Source organism: Oncorhynchus mykiss, chromosome 12 (genome assembly GCF_057628025.1).
Source record: "Oncorhynchus mykiss isolate SJ-2025 chromosome 12, ASM5762802v1, whole genome shotgun sequence".
Lineage (NCBI taxonomy): Eukaryota > Metazoa > Chordata > Actinopteri > Salmoniformes > Salmonidae > Oncorhynchus > Oncorhynchus mykiss.
The window spans coordinates 14795391-14801395 of record NC_143033.1 but is presented as its reverse complement, the minus strand read 5'-3'; positions in this window follow the sequence as shown (position 1 = coordinate 14801395).

Sequence of the window (6005 nt, the reverse complement as noted above, 5' to 3'; positions counted from 1 at the left end):
TTCATAGACTTTGGCCAGGATAGGGAGTTTAGAGATAGGACGATAGTTATTAGCATCTGAAGGATCTCCACGCTCAGCAGTGGGAGGACATGAGCTGATTTCCAAATGCTGGGTATGGAATTGGTCAAGAGACACGTTGAAAATGTGAGCCACAGGTTCAGTAATAATACAAGCTGCTACCTGTAAGAGGTAGGGATCCAGGTTGTCTGGACCTGCAGACTTTTTATTGTCTATTGCCTTTAGTGCTTTATAGAACTCAGCATAAGAAACAGGCTCAAAGTTCAAATAGTTCCCATGAGGGCCTATATCATAGTTTACTGTAACAGAGCTTACATTAGAGCCCTGGGCCCCACCATTATCAAAAACTGAACCAGCAGATATTTGCTTGTTTAAAACTCCTTCATTATCGGCTTTATCCTTCACTTCATTAGAATCCATCATGAAATGGTCAGGAAGGCCAGAGGATACATTAGAACCACAGAGGTAAAAACAGATTCAGGTTGGGTATTCAACAAATATTCGCTTGTAGTTTTCCTTAGGTCCACCAACTGTCACGCCCTGATCTGTTTCACCTGTCCTTGTGCTTGTCTCCACCCCCCCCCCCCAGGTGTCACCCATCTTCCTCATTATCCCCTGGGTACTTATACCTGTGTTTTCTATCTGTCTGTGCCAGTTTGTTTTGTTCGTTCAAACCTACCAGTGGTTTCCCTTGCGCATGTCTTTGCTATTGTCCCTGTTTTCTAGTTTCCTGGTTTTGACCTTTCCTGCCTGCCGTCCTGTACCTTTGCCTCTACTCTGAATTACCAACCTCTGCCTGACCTGAGCCTGCCTGCCATCCTGTACCTTTGCCTCTACTCTGGATTACCAACCTCTGCCTGACCTGAGCCTGCCTGTCATCCTGTACCTTTGCCTCTACTCTGGATTACCAACCTCTGCCTGACCTGAGCCTGCCTGCCATCCTGTACCTTTGCCTCTACTCTGGATTACCAACCTCTGCCTGACCTGAGCCTGCCTGTCATCCTTTGCCTCTACTCTGGATTATCAACCCCTGCCTGCCTTGACCTGTCGGTTGCCTGCCCCTGTTGCTGTAATAAACATTGTTACTGACCTCAAACAAGGTTCAAAATGTACACTCAGAGGGCCTACACATTGCACACCCTTTAGTTTGTCCATTTTCATCTGTGTGTAGGCCCACTGAGTATACATTCTGAACCTTGTTTGAGGTCAGTCACATGACCAGCTGTTGAAATTCGAATGTAAAAAAAAAAGTACTTTGCTTATGCTCCCTAACTAATTCAACTAGGAATACAAAATGCTGCTCACATTTCCACATGTTTATTAGCTTTGGAAAGCAAATTAATGTATATATCTTGAAAATAAGAACAAATTTTTCCAACATCATGACACTTATTTGGATTCTTTTGCTGAAGTAGTTTAAAAGCTATTGAGGTTTGAAAGCGCAAATATCCGTTGAATATTGAATAGTCTTTACCTCAGTATTAGAACCTGACACAGATTTTATTAGCTTCCAGAACTTGGTAGGGTTGTTCAGGTTCTCTGTGACTGCATTTGGATAGAAATCTGATTTGGAATTCCTGATAAATCTTGTGCATTTGTTTCTTAGCGCCCTGAAGGTGGCCCAGTCAACAGGAGCATTTGTATGTCTAGCTTGAGCCCAAGAGACATTTCTCTTTCTAATTAATTCTGCCAAGTTATCTGAACACCAGGGATTGTCCTTTCCATTGATTCCACATTTCTTCACAGGGGCATGCTTATCACAAATGGAAGCAAATTTCATATAGTCCCAGGCAGTGTCAACATCGGGAATCAGACGTACTCTATCAATATTATAGTACAGATCATGTAAGAATGTTTGCTCATAAAAGTGTCTAAAACGTCTTTTAAAAATCTAACAGGGATTGGCTTTGGTCATTTTTGTATTTCTAACACAAGCAATTGCACAGTGATCACTGACATCACAGAATATCCCAGTCGGTGTGTATTTGTGAGGGGTATTCGTTAGAAGAATGTTCAATAGAGTTGATTTGTTAGGTGCTCTGGGATTCGGTCTTGTAGGAGCATGAATTAATTGAGCGAGATTCAGAGTCACACAATTCTTTAAAAGAGTCCAATACAGATGTAAGCATGTTCCAGTTCAAATCTCCTAAAATAATGAGTTTAGAGTCATTTAACTTGAGGGCGGTCTGTAGCAGCCGAGGGCGGTCTGTAGCAGCCGAGGGCGGTCTATAGCAGCCGAAGGCGGTCTATAGCAGCCGAGGGCGGTCTGTAGCAGCCGAGGGCGGTCTGTAGCAGCCGAGGGCGGTCTGTAGCAGCCGAGGGCAATCTATAGCAGCCGAGGGCGGTCTATAGCAGCCAAAGGCGGTCTATAGCAGCCGAGGTTGATGGTTTAATTTATTTGTACCAAAGAAAATAAGTGATAAACAATACAGATAAAAACGAATAAATAAAACATGGTGTGTCACGCCCTGGTCTTAGTATTCTGTGTTCCCTTTATTATTTTGGTTAGGACAGGGTGTGACATGGGTGATTTATGTGGTTTGTTTTGTCTAGGGGTTTAGTAGTTTATGGGATTGTGTTTAGTTAAGTTGTCTGGGAAAGTCTATGGTTGCCTAGAGTTGTTCTCAATCAGAGGCAGGTGTTTATCATTGTCTCTGATTGGGAACCATATTTAGGCAGCCATATTCTTTGAGTATTTCGTGGGTGATTGTTTCCTGTCTCTGTGTTTTGCACCAGATAGGGCTGTTTTGGTTTTTCACGTTTTCTTGTTTTGTATATTGTTCATTTTTCATCTTTCATTAAAGATATATAAAGATAACCACGCTGCACGGTGTCCCTAGTGCGGGTGCATAGCCCGGTGCGGTACATACCAGCTCCGCGTATCGGCCGGGCTAGAGTAGGCATCGAGCCAAGTGCCATGAAGCCGGCTCTACGCATCTGGTCTCCAGTGCGTCTCCTTGGGCCGGCTTACATGGCACCAGCCATGCGCACGGTGTCCCCGGTTCGCCTGCATAGCCCAGTGCGGGCTATTCCACCTCGCCGCACTGGCAGGGCAACCAGGAGCATTCAACCAGGTAAGGTTGGGCAGGCTCGGTGCTCAAGAGCTCTAGTGCGCCTGTACGGTCCGGTCTATTCGGTACCACCTCCACGCAGCAAATCGCAGTCAGTGTCACCAGAAAACCAGTGTCACCAGAAAAGCCCCCCCACACCATCACACCTCCTCCTCCATGCTTCACGGTGGGAACCACATATGTGGAGATAATTAGTTCGCCTACTCTGCATCTCACAAAGACACGGTGGTTGGAAACAAAAATCTCAAATTTGGACTAATGAGACCAAAGGACAGATTTCCACCGGTATAATGTCCATTACTCATGTTTCTTGGCCCAAGCAAATCTCTTTTTAGTATTGGTGTCCTTTAGTAGTGGTTTCTTTGCAGCAAATTGACCAAGAAGGCCTGATTCATGCAGTCTCCTCTGAACAGTTGATGTTGAGATGTGTCTGTTACTTGAATTCTGTGAATCATTTATTTGGGCAAAAATGTCTGAGGCTGGTAACTCTAATTTATCCTCTGCAGCAGAGGTAACTCTGGGTCTTCCTTTCCTGTGGTGGTCCTCATGAGAGCCAGTTTCATCATAGCGCTTGATGGTTTCACTTGAAGAAACTTTCAAGGTTCTTGACATTTTCCGGATTGACTGATCTTCATGTCTTAAAAATAATGATGGGCTGTCGTTTCTTGTTGCTTATTTGAACTGTTCTTGCCATAATATGGACTTGGTATTTTACCAAATAGGGTTTTCTTCTGTATACCTCCCTTACCTTGTCACAACACAACTGATTGGCTCCAAGAAGGAAAGAAATTCCACAAATAAACTTTTATCAAGGCACATCTGTTAATTGAAATGCATTGAAATGCATTCCAGGTGACTACCTCATGAAGCTGGTAGAGAGGATGCCAAGAGTGTGCAAAGCTTTAAATAACGGAACTTTAATAATGTCTACATTACTCATCTCATATGTACAGTGGGGGGGAATTTATTTGCAAATTATGGTGTAAAATAAGTATTTGGTCACCTACAAACAAGCAAGATTTCTGTCTCACAGACCTGTAACTTCTTCTTTAAGAGGCTCCTCTGTCCTCCACTCGTTACCTGTAATAATTGCACCTGTTTGAACTTGTTATCAGTATAAAAGACACCTGTCCACAACCTCAAACAGTCACACTCCAAACTCCACTATGGCCAAGACCAAAGAGCTGTCAAAGGACACCAGAAACAAAATTGTAGACCTGCACCAGGCTCGGAAGACTGAATCTGCAATAGGTAAGCAGCTTGGTTTGAAGAAATCAACTGTGGGAGCAATTATTAGGAAATGGAAGACATACAAGACCACTGATAATCTCCCTCGATCTGGGGGTCCACGCAAGATCTCACCCCGTGTGGTCAAAATTATCACAAGAACGGTGAGCAAAAATCCCAGAACCACACGGGGGGGACCTAGTGAATGACCTGCAGAGAGCTGGGACCAAAGTAACAAAGCCTACCATCAGTAACACACTACGCCGCCAGGGACTCAAATCCTGCAGTGCCAGACGTGTCCCCCTGCTTAAGCCAGTACATGTCCAGGCCCGTCTGAAGTTTGCTAGAGAGCATTTGGATGATCCAGAAGAAGATTGGGAGAATGTCATATGGTCAGATGATACCAAAATATAACTTTTTGGTAAAAACTCAACTCGTCGTGTTTGGAGGACAAAGAATGCTGAGTTGCATCCAAAGAACACCATACCTACTGTGAAGCATGGGGGTGGAAACATCATGCTTTGGGGCTGTTTTTCTGCAAAGGGACCAGGACGACTGATCCGTGTAAAGGAAAGAATGAATGGGGCCATGTATTGTGAGATTTTGAGTGCAAACCTCCTTCCATCAGCAAGTGCATTGAAGATGAAATGTGGCTGGGTCTTTCAGCATGACAATGATCCCAAACACACCACCCGGGCAACGAAGGAGTGGCTTCACAAGAAGCATTTCAAGGTCCTGGAGTGGCCTGGCCAGTCTCCAGATCTCAACCCCATAGAACATCTTTGGAGGGAGTTGAAAGTCTGTGTTGCCCAGCAAAAGCCCCAAAACATCACTGCTCTAGAGGAGATCTGCATGGAGGAATGGGCCAAAATACCAGCAACAGTGTGTGAAAACCTTGTGAAGACTTACAGAAAACTTTTGACCAACAAAGGGTATATAACATTGCCAACAAAGGGTATATAACAAAGTATTGAGATAAACTTTTGTTATTGACCAAATACTTATTTTCCACCATAATTTGCAAATAAATTCATTAAAAATCCTACAATGTGATTTTATGGATTTTTTTTCTCATTTTGTCTGTCATAGTTGAAGTGTACCTATGATGAAAACTACAGGCCTCTCTCATCTTTCTAAGTGGGAGAACTTGCACAACTGGTGCCTGACTAAATACTTTTTTGTCCCACTGTATATACTGTATTACCTACCATCTACTGCATCTTGCCTATGCCGCACGCCATCGCTCATCCATATGTACATATTCTTATTCATCCCTTTACATTTGTGTGTATTTGTGTGTATAAGGTAGTTGCCATGTGTATGTGACCAATAACACTTGTTTTGATTTGAAGCTGTCATGAAGGAAAGGGGTGACTTCTTTGAAGAATCTCAAATATATTTTGATTTGTTGAACACTTTTTTTGGTTACTATATGATTCCATATGTGTTATTTCATCGTTTTGATCTCTTCACAATTATTCTAGAATGTACAATAAAGAAAAACCCTTGAATGAGTAGGTGTGTCCAAACTTTTGATTCATAAATATACAAATCATAAATATACAAATGAACCGATCAGCAATCACAAAAAAAATATTGAAATTACTGTAATTTACATGACTTGACATTCAGAAATCACAGAAAAGTTGTGGCCATGCCATGAACCCGGATGGTTAACTAATCTCTTGT